The sequence below is a fragment of the Mustela nivalis genome, assembly GCF_964662115.1.
Source record: "Mustela nivalis genome assembly, chromosome: 5".
NCBI lineage: Eukaryota > Metazoa > Chordata > Mammalia > Carnivora > Mustelidae > Mustela > Mustela nivalis.
In genome coordinates this window covers 145,853,196-145,872,833 of record NC_139024.1, presented here as the reverse complement: position 1 = coordinate 145,872,833, position 19,638 = coordinate 145,853,196, and the positions used below count along the sequence as shown (strand labels likewise).

At 46.1% G+C, this 19,638-nt stretch overlaps 1 protein-coding gene and 1 long non-coding RNA gene across 1 annotated transcript; one reads left to right on the top strand and one right to left on the bottom strand.

Annotated features, from left to right (window-relative positions):
* LOC309865462 (uncharacterized protein) overlaps positions 1-19,638 on the top strand; it is a 366,810-nt gene that overhangs the window by 243,987 nt on the left and 103,185 nt on the right.
* LOC309864386 lies at positions 15,303-18,063 on the bottom strand. The gene is made up of 2 exons (XR_014311491.1): positions 17,932-18,063; positions 15,303-15,571 (listed from the first exon to the last, which is right to left on the bottom strand). It is a non-coding gene; the product is annotated as an uncharacterized lncRNA (long non-coding RNA).

Below are 19,638 nucleotides of genomic sequence, written 5' to 3'. Positions count from 1 at the left end.
TTTTCCTGGGTTCTGTGAGCAGCTCTAGCCAATTAATCAAACCCAAAGAGGGTGTCATGGGAACCTCCAGCGTATGGCCCAGGGGGCAACCGGGACTTGAGACCCATGTCCAAAGTGGGCAGGAGAGGAGTACTCTGGAGGGTCTAAGGTCCAGGAAGATGGTGTCAGAATTGAGTTACATTGTGCAACACTATCCCAGAGAATTGCTCGGTGGGGAGCCTTCCACACCCTGTCCTGCCACCTATGGTATGGTAAACATCGTCAAGGTCATAGTTAAGTGAGCATGAAGGAGACCCACTGGAGACTTGTAGATTTTCTTGACACATTCTCTGACTTTCAGTTTCTCCATCAGCAGAATTAGAGGAGTTCAGTGGGTCTCAAAGTGTGGTCTCCAGACCAGGAGCATCAGCACCATCTGGGAACTTGTTAGAGTTGCAAATTCTGCAACCCCAGCGGAGGCTGGGGTTGAGTCAGACCCCTGGGAGTGGCCCTGCCAGCCCTGTGGTTTCCACAAACCCTCCAGGGGTGCTGCTGCAGGCTCAAGGTTTGAGACCCCCTGGAGGAAGTTTCTAGCACCGGCATTTTGTAGGACTCCGTGCTTCAGCTCATCAGGCCAGTGCAAACCCAGAGCCCTACCTCCTCCAGGAGGACATCTGCAGAGTGAGACGTGTGACGTGTGTCAGCTGTGAGGAGCATCCTTGCCCATATACAAATGAAGAATCCTAATTACGGGATGGAAGGAAAGCATCGGAAAGGTGAAGTCGCTTGGCAGTTGTAAAGCCTTTCCATTCGAAATTCTTTATCCCTCTTAAGTCGAAGGGAAATGATTGCACAGGACAGTGATAAGTGCTCGGCTCCTGTTGGCCTGCTGCAGGCAAGATCAACTTGCATGTGCACATGTGCTGCCTCTGAAAAGAGAACTGAAGGCTTTTCTTTTCTTTTCCCCTCTTACACAGGGATCAGTTCTTTGTTTGATAAAGATGCCTCCAGAACGCTTATACATGCCAAGCGGCTCCATCTATGAAAGTAACTGGTCTGTTATATCTTCAGGCTAGGAAGACAGCTCTTCTGAAGTAGGGATCAGAGTTAATATGGTGAAGTTCTGACCCTGGAGCGCCACTACATATGCGATTTCTCCTGCTTCTTATGCGCCCTCCCCCACCAACCCCCCCATTCCCGCTGATGTAACTATTACTTACATTTTGGGACTCAGTACAAGCATCCGTCTCTCCTGGGATGCTCTTCCTGAACTTCCGCAGTGGGGCTAGGAGCCCCTGTGGGGTGTCCCTGGGGCCCCCCGTGCTCTGACCTGCGTCATAGCCATCGACACAGTCTGTTGTAATTACCACTTGACTCGTTGAGTTCTCTCTCAGCAGAACTCCGTGGGGACAGGGACTGTCTCCTTCTTCACTCATTTCATTTTCAGGGTCTAGCATGGTGTCTGGCATATAAAAGAGCATCAGTAATTATTTATTTATAGGGCAGCTCCATGGCTCCTGGCCATCCTCCATGGGATGGTGTTTTTCTTCTTATGGAACCATTTGTGGATAGATCCACCAGTCACGTATCTGTTGTACAAATACAGGACATGGTGGTCCAAAGACAGGACATGGCACTCAGTGCTGTTGGGGATTCAGAAAGGACCCCTTTGCCTACTCTCTTCAAGGACCGGAGGACCGGATGGCTTCTCCTGGCCCATTTTTGCTTGTTTTTAAGCCTGAAGTGTAGAAGACTGGTTTGCGGCGTGCTACAGTGACAATCCCTTCAAGTCTCCTCTCCGGATGCATGGAACGTTTTCCCTTTGTCCCCTTCCCCATCCTCATCTTTGTCCTCTCTGAAGGCAACCAGTTTAACGTGTTTGTGCGTATTGGTTTATTTGCTTGTGTTCTTGCAAGACATGTATTTCAGTTTGGGGAACATGTGTTTTAAGTTACGTAAATAGCATATTAGAGACCTCATTCTGCTTCTTACTTTTTCTGCACTGCATCCAGAAATTGGATGGATGTTGGAACATCCATCTGTTCCAACAGTGAGGAACACCTAGGCCATCTCCAACTCCCTATTGCCACAAATGCTGAGGTAAAGATCCCCAGCCATGTCCCCTTGTTGACTGATAGGCTAATCCTTAAGAATTCCTGGCATATATCTCCTAGGACTCAGGGGCAGGAATGCTGGGTCATAGCCCTTCCGTTGGCTGAGTACTACCAGATTCTCTCCAGAATGGCCTCCTGGACCTTGTAGCTTGGCAGAAGTTCCTTATGTATATGCTAGATTGTAGTTCCTTATCAGTTTGACATTGCAAAAATCTTCCAATATATTATCCCTTAACTTTGTCCATAGTGTCCCTTAAAAATTTTTTTTCCTAAAAAAATGTATTTTTTCATTCTTTCTCTAAAATGTATTACAGAGATTGGTTTTGAATGGCCTTACATGATCCTTTGATTATGAGCAAAAGTATGTACATTTTCACCTGAGGGCAGATTTTGCTTTATCTTGGGATATAGCCACAGACTGTATCACACATATGGGGACCTCAGCATGCCTGAATGGGTTAATCAGTTGAGCCTTGATGAAGAGAAGCCTCTGGGTAGTAACTATAAAACTACCCAAATATCAGTCCGTTTTGAAAATAGGGCTATGAGTATGGTAAACAAGAAGTCATGCATATCTGTGATAACCTGTAAATATCCAAAACAAGAGAAAAGACAAACAAAAGCTCTTGAAAAAGTACTTGCATGGGACCTCCATGCATGGGGCCCAGGACTTGGAAAAGCTGAAAGAGCCACATTGGTTTTCCCGTGATCTGGCCCCTGTCTATACTCGTTTTGAGAATTTAGAAGTAACCCTCTCAGTGGTGACCCTTGGCTGGGCAGATTTTTCCTTGGCTGGTGGGTGGCCTGTTAGAGTTAGTAAACATTCCAGGGGCGTATGTAGTACAAAAATATCCAAATTCCTTGGTATATATTAAGAGGTGTTATCATACAGAAATTCTTGAGAAAGGAGCAGGGTCATGTTTCATTATATTGTCACTGGCAGAGTCTTAGACATATAGTGGAGACTCTAATTTTCTCCAACATAAAGAAAATCTGCTTTTTCACCCATTAAAGATTACCATAGGATAGCCTAGATCCTCAAGCTTTTACAAACTATCAACTAATGAATCTGATAACTAAATTCATGCTGTTGTGTAGTTTACTGTATAGTATCTTCCCTGTGATAGTCACATCTCAAGAAGAAAGTTCTCCAAATGGAGCGTTCATAGGAATATAGAGGAATGATTGTAATAGTGGAATTTACAGGTAGCCACGAGCAGCCAGAAAGGATGGGGGGATATTTGGGACCAGGCGGCTCTTTCAGCATCACTCAGATTCCCTCACTGGTGTAAATATCAGTGTGTAGGGATGTCTTGGGTATGGGAATACACAGATTTAGCCTTTCTTCCCAGGCTTTACATTTGTGGGTTTTTCAGTAATGTGAGCAGATAAGTATAGAACACATAGAATTTCTAGGTAGCTCTTTTGATATGGGTCAAATTTCATCATGACAATGGTACGCTGATACTTTGACCTTGAATAAGATGTGTTTGATGATGAGCTTTGTTGTCGGAAGTGCCCTGCTAGAGGTGGGGGACCTAACGTGGGAGGCATTGAATGCTTCCCCTTGTTAGGATCCTCAGTGGGGTTTTCTAGCCTGACCTTTCTTCCCTGGCCCTGCATGCCCGGGGAAGGGCTCTCACTCCACAGATGCAGAAGTTGGCTAGACAAGTGGGCCCCAGGGGACCAGGACACTTTCCTGTGGACCACGGGGCACCTAGGTGTGATCTCCCCCGCATCTCACTTTTCCCTTTCTTGTTGCACATTTGTAGTATTTTCTTTCTTTTTTTCAGTAAGATGACATTATCATTGTCTTAGTTCACAAAGCAGATGTGAACTGCTGATGTCCATTCCTTAATTCATATTCTAAAGTCCTGGGGTCTGGAATATGAGATTCTCACTGGTCTGGAATGGGTCTGGTGCCTAGTCTGGTTCCGGTCCACTTGGCTGGGGTTGAAAGACCATGTTGAGCAGACATGGCCCCTGAGACCCTGTGACCAAGGCAGGAGGGTGAAGGGCAGTTCTGGAAAGGAGGACTTGCCCATAAAACCTAACAGGCATCTGCTCTCACGGCAATCCTTGTGGAAGAAAAGACTTTTGGGGGCACTAACCTAAGGCCTGCTTTCAAGAAATAGCCAATATTTTTTATACCAACAGAAAGAAAGAAAAAAAGAAAAAAAAAGAAGGAAAGAGAAAGAAAGAAAGAGAAAGGAAGGAAGGAAGGGGGAAGGAAGAAAGGAAATTACAAAAGAAAAAAGAAAAAAAAAAGAAGGTAGGAAGGAAGGAAGGAAATTAAGAAAGAAAGAAAAGGACAGAGGTTGGAAAGTATGGTTGTAACCTACGATCTGCATACATACATGTGCCTGTGCTTAGAAATGCACTTGTCAGAGACACTACAGTGTGAACATATGATCCCTCAAGGATCCAGTGTATGTGAGCTTTTCAAGACACACAACCCACCCCCAAATCCCCCAACGAAAGCAAGTGATTTGTCTCTGTTATGATAGTGTTCAATAAGTATAACATTGTGGGCTCGAAGCAAATGCCTTGTGGGGGAGAAAAGGTGCTAAAATGTCTTGATTGGGGTTTTAATGAGAGATTTTTCTCTTTTACTCCACCCGGCGCTGCCCCCTCCCCTACACCCACCTCTTATCTCCAGCTGTCCAGTCTAGAGCCCTGTGCTGGGGAACACTGAGGGAATGTTAACAACTCAAGTCTACCCATTAATGGTGGGTACTCTCTCCAGCCTGCCCATCAGGACCTCTGCTTCTCACAGGCTGCTGAAACCCAACAATTGCGCCTCTCCGTTGTGAATGCCCAGTGGTCTGTTCATCGGGGGCTTAAAAATCCTCAGGGCTACGATATCCAGTCCTCAGGCACATGTTAGGGAGGTGAGAGAATGTTGCCCGCCTTGCACTTGGATGGGAGTAAATTCTTAGGTGACGTACAGACCCACGGACTTCAAATTCACATGTCGACGTGCCTCTGGCTTCTCCCTGCGGATTAAGGACCCAGACGGGATTGCCATCATGACCAAGAACTGCATGGAGGTTTGAACAGAGATGGTCTGTTAGTGCAGTGGGTATGTAGATCTCCCGAGGCTGGAGCCATGTGTTGGGAGAGACCAGAAGTCTACCACCGACAGGTCCTCCACATGGATTTCGATGTCCGGCTTTGGAGCCCAAGTGCAGAGGTAAAGTGTGAACAGATTTAAGGGACGATGTGAGGCTGAGGATAATTAAGAAGCAAATAAGCATCACGGATAGTGAGAGCTGTGTTCAGCCCCAGTTTGGGACAAGAGGGGGAGGAAGGAGAAGAAAGTTGCCTTTCCTTGTGGTTCTCATTTTTGCCTCAGTGAGCGCGGTGGGTGTGTTAGGCCTGGAGCAGTACCCAGGGACTTAGGAAAGGAAGTGGTGAATTCTTTTGTGAAAACAGGGGCATGTGATGGGGCCCTGAAGGAGGGGGTTTTAAAAACTCTTCTGAATTTCACTGTAAACTTTACATTTTGAAGTGGTATCTCCAATTCAGTGGTTCTCAAAGCAGGGATGGTTTGTGTATGGAAGGCTGGTGACAAAAGGGGGAACAGGGAGAAACATCTGACCGAAGGCATGGGAGCATGAGACAGCTATGCCAATGAGCAGAGCTCATGTATCCTGCAAGCGAAATGTCCTCCTGGTTCAGAGTGGTCCCTGGTTACACATAAATACTAGGAACTTGGTAGAACTGTGAACAATCAAATTTCCTTGCAACGAAACCTTATTTTGACATCTTGGGCCCTGGAGTGTTTTATAGTCTCACCATTCATACCCTTCAGCCTGTAGAAGTTCGTCTATAAGACAGGTACTGTTTTTCAGGTTCAGCAGAGAGAAAGGAAGTTTGGGATCCCATGGTTTCCATAATGTTACTACTGGGGTTGGGAGAGGGATTCTTGTAGGTTAAACTTTCCCTGTCCCTTAGTGCTCATTCCATTGATTAAAGAACTCTTTGACATCAAAACAAAACAAACCAGAAAATTTCATCAGAGTTGGTGCCACCCATTGAGGGTGATGGGAAGGAGGCATTTATAGCTGCTGTGATGTCTGTTGGAACATATGCCAGCCCAGGAAAGAAGAAAAGACTTCACCATACCACCATGCCAAAGTTCATTATTTAGAAAGGAACAAGGTTAAAGTCACCATAGCAATGTCCTTTCTTCGTGTGAAATAATATTGTAATGTCTTCAAGGAAAATTAATGCTTGGCTTGGCAAGGTGTTCTCTGCAATTCCTGAGGAAACCAGCTGGGAGTTAGCCGGAGTGCTTCTTGGTAGAAGATTAAGGTATTACACTGGAATTGGGCACCCACTTTTGTTCTCATTCACAGAACTAGAGCTCATTCCTTGCCCCACTCATGTCCTCACCTTCTACTCATATCAACCAACGTTGGGAGTTTGCAAGAAACAAGAAAGAAAAATGGTAGAATCCCTCTTGGGGTTAAAAGTAAGTGCTCCGTGTTGGGAGATTTGAACAAGAAGACTCTGGAAATGAAGTGAGGTATTGGAGAGACAGAATAAAATAGGAGAGAAGAAGCTTCCAGATGGGGCATTTTCCTTAAGAGGCTCAGCTCGGGGGGGCACCTGGTTGGCTCAGTGGCCTTTGGCTCAGGTCATGATCCCAGGGTCCTGGGATTGAGCCCCATGTTGGGCTCTCTGCCCAGCAGGGAGCCTGCTTCCTTTCCTCTCTCTCTGCCTGCCTCTCGGCCTGCTTGTGATCTCTGTCTGTCCAATAAATAAATAAAATATTTAAAAAAAAAAAAAAGAGGCTCAGCTCGGGAAGACATCCTTCCCTTCTTAGTGGGGAGGAATAATTAAGTCAGACAGTTATAACTTCAGTTCCTACTATGCGATACTGTCCAGAAAGTATAATAAAAAATATGATGCCGTTCCAATAAGAACAAAAAAATTACTTTTTAGGAATTGATTTAACCAAGATTGCCTCAGACCTCCACGGGGAAAAGCTTGAAAACTCTAATAAAAGACAAAGAAAATAATATCAATAAATATCATGTTCTTGGATGAAGAATTTAATATTATGAAGATTGCAATTCTTCCCAAATTAATTTATAATCTCCATACACTCTCAGTCCAAATTCCAGTTGGACTTTTTTCCCAGGAACTCAATACATTTATATAAAAAAAAAGGTTTACAAATAGCTAAGTGAATATTACAAAAGAAACACGGAAGTTAAAGAGGGCATGTATCTATTCAGATATTAAAACATACAACCAAATCATAGTCACACAAATAGTATTCAGAAACAGACCTAGAGAACAAATGGAACACAATAGAAACCTCAAAGATAGATACGATCTCAAGTGGGAGATGATGTTTGCATCTGGAACTGACAAAGGAGTAATATGTAGAATTTGCTAAGGAGGCCTACAAATCAACTCCAGTGGAAAAACAAAAAAAGATAAAAAAACAGACATTGTAGGAAGAAGAAAACCTAGAAGACAATGTATGTGTAAAGACATGTTCATCTGTACTAACAACAAGAGAAACTCAGATCTGAACACAGATTTCGGTCTACCCCACCTTAGGCAGGAAAACGTTAGAAAACTCAGGGACGTCAACTGGTGGTGGCAAATGGATTTTCTAGAACTCCCTCATGCCTTGCTGACTGAGCCTAACCACCGAGTAGGTGTTTTCATGAGTAACCTGGCATTGCTGGGGTACTTAAAGGATTTGTGTGAACCATAACACAGATATTCCATAGTGAGGTATGTATCCCAGAGAAAGTTTTACCCTGACCCAGACAGGAAAATCTATGAGGATATTTGTATTTGTATGTTGCCTTACTATTGTGTTGGTAGAGACTTAGAGACTCCTGACCATCAGCAGAATTACCGGTAGGACAGGTAGATGGAGATCATCTATGTACATGTTGTACAATAATTCAAAGCAATGCACTAAATGTAAAAGCTGGATGGATTCTCTTTAAAAAAGGAGTGTTGGTGGGAAAAAGTAAGAAACAGAATAAAATGTGAAACACCAACCACCTGTGCAAGTTAAAAATATATACACACCAACGAGTTGTAAATACTGTGCAAGAGAATGTGCAGAAGAAGACGGCTATAGACCGCATCAGAATAATGGCCCACGGGGTAGAGTCAATGGAGTAACGCAGACAGAGGGCATTGATAAAACCAAAGCCAGAAAGACAAGAGAAGGCCCCATCTATAGACCAAAGATGATGATGTGCTCAGAGCTGTCAAGTGTGATTATATCCATCAGGGTCCCACATCTAAGGTTGAAGGCAGGTGTAGACTGACCCACCAGTAAGGGATTCCTCAGACCTCTGTAAGAGTTGTGTGATTAAGACCAACAAGTCAAGAAACATCTGGAGGCTGGTGACTACCACCCAAGTCACCTCTGGAACCAAAAGAGCAGGGTCTGGAAGGGGACGTGTAGACCCTAGGCTCTCTGTGGGTCAGTGGGTGGAGTCACTGGGGCTGGAGGACAGCAGAGACAAAGCCCCTCTGGGCAGGAGTGGTGGTGAGAGCTCATTCCCCAAGAGTCCTCCAGGGTTACCCAGGAGGCAGAAACAAGACTACTTCTGCATTCTGAGCTTGGAGGACAGAGCGGGAAGTTTGAGCCCCTCATAGGGGTCTTCAGTAGAGGCAGCACATAGAGGGAACTAGGCAGGGGGCTTGTCACAGGAGGGCACAGGGAGGCAGGGCCTGGCGTGGAGAACACCCTTGATGGGGGTGGCGGGCTGAGCCATAGAGAAGGGGGCGCGGGAGTGCCAAGAGCTGGAGGCTTATGAAGGGCTGGCGTGATCCTGTGGGTACAAGACAAACAGGACTTCATCCATGTCCTGGAGTTCCTTGTCCTACTTTGAGCTCTCCCCACCCAGCTGATCAGCCCTGATAAACATCTGGGTCAGACACTCTTCAGGCCTGTCTGGGCAGCAGGACCTTGCCTGAGGGCCCTCCTACGCGGGGGTATGGCCATCTGGAAAAACACAAGAGACATTCACCTGTTTGTGGAACTCCATCTTCTCCCTTGCCCTTCCTGGGCACATTCCTGAAATATGGGATGGCCCAAGTCTATTTGGGGTTATTTTTAATCTCCCCACCCCCACCTCCAGGCTCCTCATCTGCCCAGAAAGCCTTCTCCTCTCTTCTGGTGGAGAGCAGGGTCCTAACACCCACCTCACATTCCTCAGGCCTTAACTTGTCTCCAGAATTTTCTTTGAACCTCCTCTCTGCCACCCCGCTTCCTTTTTCTTGTACATTCTACTGCAGCCAGTGGGAGATGACTGCTGTTGGTTTAATCATAATAGCATCCTTCATGATGCTTTTGACCTTTGGAAAGGCTTTGGGAAAGCGAGGCTTATCACTTGGTGTTTTCTAGAGCTAAACTCTCTAGGCTGTGTGCAGATGGGCCATAATTCAGGGCAGGTAGAGGGAGACGGAATGTGAAAATACCATCTCAGGTTCTGCTGTGCCCTTCTGCTGTTAGCCTTGCCAACTTGCCCCACTAACATCCACGAAAGTAACTATGATGTCAAGTACAAGAGCCTTGTGTGTCTGGCTCTGCTCAGACTTCGTGTACTTTTTGTGTCTCTGAGTTCCGGAAACATTTCACTCCAATACCAACGGCTTGTGGTTGCTAGGAAGTTTTGAAAATATATCACTGACGGAGACAAGCTCAACCAAATGCCTCCTTGTTTTTACCGATGTGAATCAGGATGACCTTCTCACCCTCTTCAAGGGGTGTTTGTAAGGACAAGACACAGTGCACATGATAGAGAGAGCACAGGGGGAGGCCAGGCACAGTTGGAAAGAAGCACAGAGCACACCTCTCTCTGGAATGATGTTCTTGAAAACCTGCCGGTGGCTGTTGTGTTTTTCTAGTTGGTCTTTGAAAGAGAGGGTGTTCTGCGCACAATGTACACACACACACACACACACACGCGCGCGCGCGCGCACTCCCACACACTTTTTGCTCGAGTATTTCCCTCCCAGAAGTCAGAAGCTTACTGCCATGGTGTTTAGAAGGAAGGAAGAGAATATTGGTCCTCCAGGTTGAGGCAGTATTATTTTTAGCAGCAAAGGAAGGTGACCTCCTGGACAGGCTAGCTGGCTCTTGGGGGAGGGACAGAGTGGGATGTGACTTCGGCTGCTCAGGCCGCCACAACAAAGGACCGCACATTGATGCGCTTAAACAAGAGAGATTGCTTTTCACGCGTCTGGAGGCTGGAAGTCCAAGATCAGTGGGCCAGCGGATCTGGGTCCTGGTGAGGGCTTTCTTCTTGGTTTGTAGATGGATGCCATTAGCCATGTCCTCACATGGTCTTTCCTTGGTGGTGGAGGGGATTGAGAGGGAGAGAGAGAGAGAGACCGTGGTCTTCCTATGAAACCACTAATCCCAACATGGGGCTCTTACTCTCATTAACTAATCTCAGGCTAATCACCTCCCAGAGCCCCCGCCCCTACACCAGGGTTTAGGGCTTCAACAGCTGAATTTTGGGGGACAAGGACATTCAGCCCATTTTGCATGGGTAGCCTGCAAGGTTCTGCTAATGGCTGCCTCTGCTCAGCCAGGTCCAGCTTTGGGAAACCCTGGACCTTCTGGAACCCCCTTCCGGTGGGGGTCAGCACCCCCTGGGGAAGGTGAGGCGCCCATGAACTGAATGGAGAGTGAGGTAGAAGGGCTTTCTAAGAAACCCAGCTCCAAAGCTCTATTGTTCTACACAAATGTCCTGACCTTTAGTTGGCCACCCCTTTCCCCATTCCCCTCCAAAGCATACTTAAGCTTACACATTTTCTAAATGAAGCTTTTAAATTATATTAACTCAATAACTGATGTTATAATCTAATTAGGATCAAATGTCATCTGGATTTAAAATTTTCATATCATTTTGACTGTCAACAGTGAACTTTTTAATTTGTCAAGGTATTTGCCTTGGCACCATCTGGAAAGCTTACTTATCCATTTAAGCAAATCCCTCCTTCTCTTTTACATCCATTTCCCTATCCTTTACCTGATGGCACCAAGCATGGCATAGAATTAGTTAGTCCCTCCCGAGGGCCATTTGTTGTAAATGATTTCATTTTCCACTTCTCCTTGGCACTATATTTGGAAACAAAAAAATTGGACTGGGCTTATGGCTGGAGTTGCTTCTGGTACCCAGGAGTTTTGCAGGGGAGGAGCGTGGAGGGGAGATGGGCGTCTGGGGATCAGAAAGGGAGCACGAGATGGTAGTGATAGGATTTGCATGGCTCCTTTGGTGGCTTGAGCTCCATGCCAGCCTGCACACCACCTGCTTGATTACCTCTCCATTTAGGGAGCTCACTCCCTCTGAGGCTGGCTAATGTGAGCTGTGGAGGAAGGCCAGGAGCAGGGACAGTTTTTATTTTTTTAGTAGCTAGAAAAAAAAAATCTCTTTATTTTTGTGTTTTGCTTTTTCCTCCTTCTTTCTGGGACTCTTATAAAAGTTTCAATTTGTTTGTGACTGTGAGGCCACGGTAACCTCATACCATGTCCCAGTAGCTTGAATTTGAGGGGCCAAACCTCACCATTTCAAAAGACACAGTGGCCGTGTGCTCCAGTTAGGGAGTTCTGTGCAATGGACACAATGGCCTTTGAGGCATTAATGCCTCATTTGCTTTGAGCAGATATAAGGGTTTGCACTTTTGAAAACAAATTTAATTAACACCCTTTTCTTTGGCGGTGGGGGGAGGGGAGGATGTCCTTTCTTTTCCCTTCAAAAGTCTTTCACCCCTGTCTATTTATAACGGGTTCTTACATAGAGGCAGGTGGTGCGTGGTGGTGTTCCCTTCAGTCCTGTCCTTTGGGGTGAACCAGGTAGTAACAACGAGGCCTTTTCTGTCTCTACGTTCAAGCTTATAGAAGGAAAGTGCTAAATTACCCTGCAGAATGTTGCAAGACCTGATTTGATCCCACACTGTACTGTGAGAAGAAACAGATGGGAAAATAAAAGATGTCCTTTTTAAAAGAAATCCTTTCTTCCATCAAGAATCTTCTACTGAAAACTGTCCCCTCATTCCCAAGAATGTGGCTTGGTGTGTGCAGGGAAGCCACGCCCAGCTTGCCGGTGTCCACGGTCTGGTCCCCCAACAGATAAACTGCCTGATCGCTGCATGGTAATTGGTTTTGAAAGCACATTTGCACAGTGGGCGGTGAGCCAAACACTCCCTTCCCTGTCTTGCCTTCCATTTCACAGGGCTGATCCCTTATTTTAAAGTATTTTCCCACTCTGTGTTCCCCAAACTTCTAGAGAGACAAAATATCTCAAATCTTTAGGACCGGGTCCTGCCTATATTCAACTTGTTCCTGCTGAAAAGAAGACTCAGCTCAGGTTGGCTGATCTTTACAGCAGGCACCGACCCACAATTTACTGGGGTTGTCCGGAGCCAGCTCAAATGCGGAGCGGACTGGAAACATCATCAGACTTTTAGTCTTGGGGCGCTGGATTTAAAGTCCGATAAAAACAGAGAACTGTGTCTTTTGAAGGCATAGGAGACAGAGGGAGGCATGAGTGTGTGTGTGTGTGTCTCCTCTGACAGGTGCCTTGCCATGAATCTGGTCCCTTCGGAGTTTTGTTTCAATCTGGAAGCTTTCATTTTCTCCCCTGAGCATTTCCAACCCTGAAGCCCAGCTTAACATCTTTTCGGGTGACAAGGGAGAATCCAATGCGGGAGTTAGGCTTACTTTCAGTCTTGGGGGCTGGGATCATTGTGTGGGCAGAGGTGTGACACGATGTCATTGTGTGGGCACAGGAGAGTTTCATGGCCGTGGCTTGTGTGTGTGTGTGTGTGTGCGTGCGCATGCGCGCGTGTGTGTGTGTAGAAAGAAGGGATAGCGACAGAATTCAGATTTCTCCAGGGTAGAGTTTTTGGCCTTTGTTTTAGATTTTGAGTTACAAAGAGTTGCATACGGCTATAAATATGAACATGATTGGCAAAATCTACAGATTAAATAAAATCTGTGAATGGTGTAGAATGCTTTGCATACACCAAACATTGGCAGTGTCTATTCATAGAAGGCACATTCTAGAATTTGCTCTCTCTCCTTTTTCTGAGCTCACTCATTCTACTTTTGTGTGTACTTTTCTTCTCCTCGTTCTACCTTCAGAAATCTGATTTTGAACAGCCTAACTGGAGATGTGTAAGCAGGGTAACTCTCGAGATCCTATCTGTTTAGATCAAAGGGCAAGGCTATTCCCCGATGTTGGCAGAGGGATTATTTAACAAGAAATCCTTTTCGGTGTCAACGGGACACATGGGATGACATCACGCTTGGGAGAAATAAGGATATAAGTCAATATTCCCTCACCAGCTTCAAAGTTGGAAACGCTTTTACAGAAGGAGCTTCTAATTCCTTGCTCGTCACTCTGCAGTTGCAACTGACACCTGAAAATTTATCCCATTAATTTTTTTATCGTGATCTTGCCATGGGGGTACGCATTAGAAATCTTGTCAAGTTTGCCTTGCCTTGTCTTCCTTTCCTTCCCCTCCCTTCCCTTCCCATTCTTTTCCTCTTTAAATACTTTACTTACTTATTTGGGAGAGAAAATGAGTATGAGTGGGGAGAGCGGAAGAGGAAGAGGGAGAAGCAGAGTCCTTGCTGAGCAGGGAGCCCGATGTTGGACTCGATCCCAGGACCTTGGGATCATGACCTTGGCCAAAGGCAGGTCCTTAAGCAACTGAGCCATCCAGGCGCCTCAAAGCTGCCTTTTCTGTGGAATCATCCACAACTTCCAGCGTTGTCCTATTCTGATATCCCCTTTCCACCAAGGCATGGGAAGAGAACTGCTTTACTATGGAATTTGACAAGTTCAAAATACTTAAATCCTTCCTGCTGTTTATACTTTTCTGATTTAGGAGAGGCTGGAAGTATTAGAAATCTACATCCCTCTGGACTTTGCAAAAACCCAACCTGTTATAGGCATTCTTGTGACTTTGTCACAGATGACAACCAACCTGAGAAGACCAAGCCTCAACTGCTTTGAAACGAACTATTTAGAATGAACGTATGTGTTCCCCAAGCTTTTCCCAGGATGGGTTTTTAGCCTTTAAAACACTGCGCAAGTCTTACTCAGTCTTTGAACTCTCTGAGGTGTCTTCCTCCAGGGCCTGAAAGAAAGTTTGTGACTGAGGGAGACACACTTGGGAAGAAGAATTTCCAATGTTTTTGACATTGTTGCTTCTCATACTTTAATGTGCATGTGAATCGATCAGTCGTCAGGACATCTTGTTAAAATGCAGACTTGGATCCCTCAGGTGTAGGGCTGGGTCCAAGATTTTGCATTAAAAAAAAAAAAAAAAGATTTATTTGAGAGTGAGAGAGCATGAGCAAGGGGAGGGACAGAGAGAGAGAGAATTTCAAGCACACTCCCCGCTGAGCGTGGAGCCTGATGTGGGGCTTCATCTCACAACTCCTGAGCCAAAATCAAGAGTCGGACACTTAACTGACTGAGCCACCCAGGCGCCCCCAAGGTTCTGCATTTTAACAGTGTAAGGTGATGCCCAGGAGCCAGAGTTTGAGGTGTGTGTGATGGGATCTCAGTCCCTCATTGGAAGTGGGGGCAGAGGATGGGCCCACCCCAAGCCCAAGTACAGAAGTTCTGGAAAATACATTCTGACTGCTCCCAGGCCACCAGCATTTCACTCACTTGCAAGCCTTCCTCAAAAGTACTTAGGATAAATTAAATAATGCTGTGCTCTTTCAGGAGCCAGCATGTGGGAGACAGGCTAGAGACAGGTTACAGAAGAGAATGAGATCAGACAGATACAGAGAAAGATAAAGACAGATAGAGGCAGACAGAGTCCCTCCTGTAATGTCTGTCACTCTCTATCTCTTCCATTCTTTCCTCTCTGTTTCAATTTCTTTTTTCTTTTCTTTTCTTTTCTTTTTTTTTTTTTTTCCATCTTGTTTCCCTCACTGCCTTCTGTCTGTTGTAAGATAACAGAATCATTCCACTCAAGTTCAGAGGCATATGGGGGCTTGTAAGAAAAGCGGACTGGACTAGGAGCCAAGAAAGCAACACTTGAGCCCTAGCTCTGCCCTCCCCCCGCTCTCTTGGGTGCAGCTGCGCCGGTCACGTGGGATGTCCCAGCCTCAGTTTCCTTTTCTGTACCAGGAGCCAGTCGGGTGAGATGATCTCTGGACCCCCGCCAGCTCTGCACCACTGCGATTTACAATCTGTGTCAATATGTTTATCTGTTACTTGGGGCAGATCGGTTCAACTTTCAATGTAAACGAGTTAACTGTCAAGTCCCCAGGGCTTCCAGAGTGCATAATTCCCATTTCTCCCCGGCCTGTCAGCGTCAGCGGGTGCTCCGGAAGTTCTCGAGCGACACCCACGTCCCCTGCATCGCGGAGCACGCCTGTGGGAGGCTGCCTGAACACGGCACCTTCCGCATTTCTGAAAATCTGGTCTTCTGTCGGGTTTTCACATCCTTTGTTGTTCCTGCGGTTTGAAAAGATTACCATTACTATTATTCATCTCATTTGAGGGGCAGATTCTTATCTGAAAGTCCCCAGAGTCAGAAAACTCACTTCTAAACCTTTAAAGCCCTGGCAGCCTTTTGTCAATGATGTTATTGTTATTTCTTGGAGAGGGGGAAGAAGGGAAGAAAGGGTCTGTTGATTAAGGGGAGGGAGCACGATGGAGGACAGGATGGTGACCCGTTATCTTTCTTTCGTTTTTTCCTTTAAGTTGTTTGATTTATAAGTGTAATCACCAAGAAAGAATCAGATCCCCCCAAACCAAGCGGAAGGGAAAACAAAAAGGAGCCCCCCAGCATTGCAGAGGAGAGGGCCTGTCCTCGACTCGGCAGGTGACTGTGGGGGAACACACTGGAAGGTGAACACAGGAGCCCCTCACTTGCAGAAAGTTTCCACTGGCTTCTGTTTCTGTTCTGGGTTCTGAGTCTGTAGAGAAAATGAAACCAGCTGGGATAGGACCCGAAGTTGTTTTGGGGCATTTGATAACAGTGCAGAAAACAGGGTACACGTGCGGCAGGTAGGTGCGTTTTGAGATGACTTCTTAGGGATGCGTGACCAACGCTTACAGAGGGTCTTCCTGGGCCTGGTATTGTCAGATTCATGGGTTGGTGCCCGGGTCCCTTAGCCAGTCAGGGGCCCTTCCTTCACTGGGCTGGTCACAGTGAGGAACATATGAGAGACAGAGCTGGCCTACAACTCATTGTCTTGAGTTGTCCCAACAGCAGTTTAACAAAGATGGCAACCCCTTTAATTGCGTGAAACACTCCCTTGAGTCTAGGACACAAACTTGTCACTTGCCTTGGCTGGACTTTAACCTTGATCCTTGGACGCCAAGCTATTTACACACACTGAGCAGCTAGCCAAACTAAATATGCCAGCTGGGAGGCTAGTTTCCCAGAATGGGTACTTTGGAGAACTTCAAGTACGCTTGTGGGGGTCAGAGGTTGGTACAGTATGCGTGAGGGGAGAGAACTTCTGAGGAAGGGTGGGCGACCCTGTTCGAGGGTAGCTTTATTGTGTTTCTCTTATTTATTTTTCCAGGAGATAAGAGGGTTTTCTATGAGGTCTCCTAAGTTAGCCGGTCTTGCCGGTAGTGTTTCTAAAGATCTCGAATCCTCATTCAGATGTAGGCTATCTTCATTCATGTAATCACTCGTTTTTCCAATGGGTAGACGTGGACATCTGTTGGTAAAAGGCGCTGTCCTGATTTAGGTTCTTGTCCTTCTGCCTTAGAAAAGGTTAGAAGGTTAGGTAGAAACCTAACCTATTTAAGGAAGTGTTGAGTTGCTGTTTGTTGAATACTGATGCCTTAAGTGTAAAAACAGATAGCAAGTCACTTTGACCAAAGGGATGCCGCTGTCTGTCTCTGCTGCTGTGTCCCTGATCTGAGCACAGCCCTGCTGCTTTGCCTACCCTCGCCCCTGGCTGGTCTGCCTGCTTCCACTCTTGCCCTGTTCCAAGTCAGTCTCCTCACTGCAGCCAGAGAGATCGTCTTGAGTTGCAAATCAGACTGCGTCACCTTTTGTTATAAAATGCTTCAACGGCTTCTTGTTACGATCAAAAAAAATTTTTTTTTAATATTATAAAAACCTATAAATCCATTGCCTGCAAGAACTGGAACATTAACAAGAACTAGGCGTGGAGCCCCATCCCGCACCGCGTCCAACTCATTCTCCCGGGCCTCGTATTTAATTGTTCCTTGCTTTATTTAAATATGGTTTTATTTTATAAGTGTATTTCTAAAAAGCGTCCTGTTAAATTTTAGTTAGCTTAAATGTTGTTAAGAGTTTATCATTCCCTGTGTAATCTTCTGAGGTTGCTTTTCCCCTCCAATAACAGGTGGCTGAGATGCCGCGATCCCATGGCAGGTCGCCCCAGTAGACTTGCTGGAACAACTTTGTCATAGTCCACTTTCCAAATATGCCTCCGTTTCTCTCTTTTCCAGTGGGTGGGGCTTTGGTTGCCTCCAGAATTTTGCTAAGGGTACACTGCTGCTGAGAATGTCCTTGTACAACTTCCCACTGCTCGCTCTTTGCTTTTTTTTTTTTTTTTTAATTTTAAAGATTATTTATTTATGTATTTGAGAGAGACAGAGCACAAGCAGAGGGGCAGAAGGAGAGAGAGGAGCAGACTCCCAACTGAGCAGGGAGCCCGATGCGGGACTCGATCCCAGGACCCTGGGATCATGACTTGAGCCCAGGGCAGAGGCTTAACCGATAGAGTCCCCCAGGCACCCTTCCCGCTGCTCTTAAAGACAAAAATCCTTCACGTGGCCTCCGGGTCTCTGCCTGGTCCAGCCCCACCCAGACTGTTCGCTCTTACCTCATATTCTGTGCCTCTGCTGCTCCGTGCCAGGCAGAAGTTCAGGGAAGGATAGAAGATAGAAGGGTGTGTGCAAGAAAGTGAAATAGGTAACCTTTCTCTTCCCCTTCTTGTCAACTTCACCATTTCCTATAAACCCCCAATCAATCATTAACCTAACCTGGGCATATCTTACTTGATACTGTGGAGCAGGAGGTCAGTTCACCTCTTTTGTGTGTTCATAGCTCCCCGTACCGACTGCAGAGAGCACTTGGCCCGGTTATCAGGGAGAGCACGCTGCCCTAGCATGACTCTGTGTTTGACACCTGCTCTGCTCCTGGACTCTGAGCTCTGAGAGCAGGACTGTCTGTTACTGTGCCCGGTCGTACCTCCAGCACCGGGACCAGGAGCTCTATATATATTCTCAAATGAATACCACAGTAATTCACAGAGGTTTAGGACAGGCATCTGAGACCACAGAACAAGATCCAGTATGCTTGTTCCTTAATCCTCTTGAGCAGCAGTTGGCAAACTTTTTTGTGAAGGGGCAGAGAGTCAACATTTTAGACTAGGAGGACCCTACAATCTTGGACATCACTTAAATGTCACTGCCACACCATCCAGGCAGCCATACTTAATATGTAGATGAATGAATGTGACCGTGTTTCAATGAAACTTTATTTACGGACACAGAGACTTGAATTTCACATAATTTTAATTTTCATGGGTCATGAAATGTGTTCACATGTTACAAGATACAATTCTTTTGCTTTTTTTCCAACCGCTAAAAGCTATGTGAACCGTTCTTAACTTGTGGGATGTATAAAAGCAGGTAGTGGGCCAGAACTGATCTGAAAAGGGGCGCCTGGGTGGCTCAGTGGGTTAAAGCCTCTGCCTTCGGCTCAGGTCATGATCTCAGGGTCCTGGGATCGAGTGCCGCATTGGGCTCTCTGCTCAGTGGGGGGCCTGTCTCTTCTTCTCTCTCTGCCTGCCTCTCTGCCTACTTGTGATCTCTCTTTGTCAGATAAATAAATAAAATCTTAAAAAAAAAAAAAAAAAAGAACTGATCCTAAAGCCATGGCTGGCTGTCCCCTGCTCTAGAGTAGTCCTGAACCCTGGCCAGTCTAGTGACCTTGGGTCAAGGTCTACCCTTAAGCACTATTTGTAAGCCACTAAGGATGGAGGACAACAAAAAGTCCGGAGTTAGTACCTACATTAAAGAATTAAAAGATACCTTCTCCCTTTCTTCTTCTTCTTCTTTATTTTTTTAAACCTTTCTTGAAAAGTTGTCCCATGGGTCTCCCACCCCTTAGCTCATCCCTCACCTATCTTCTTCCTCCTCTGATATCAAAATCAGAATTCAGGCACTGAACAGTGCCTGTAGGCACCCAGATTGCATGGTCAAGACACTACCCGCCCACTCACCTTTGCTGTCGCTCTCCCCGCTGATGGATCTGGCGGGAGGAAGAGACTGACCGCTGCAATTCACGGACACTTGGATGTCTCAAGGTCCTGGCCTGGCTGGAGAACCATGGTCCACCTACCTTCACGTGGGCGCAGGCGTGGATCCGCCGACATTACCATGAAACCAGGAAAACAAAGCAAAGCAAAACAAACAGAGGCTTCTGCTTTGCAATATTTGTTAATCTAAAGCCATGTTGACACACTTTTTAATCTGTCAGCAGACAAACCCTGGAAGGTAGCCCACGCTATTGGTGCGTTAACTTG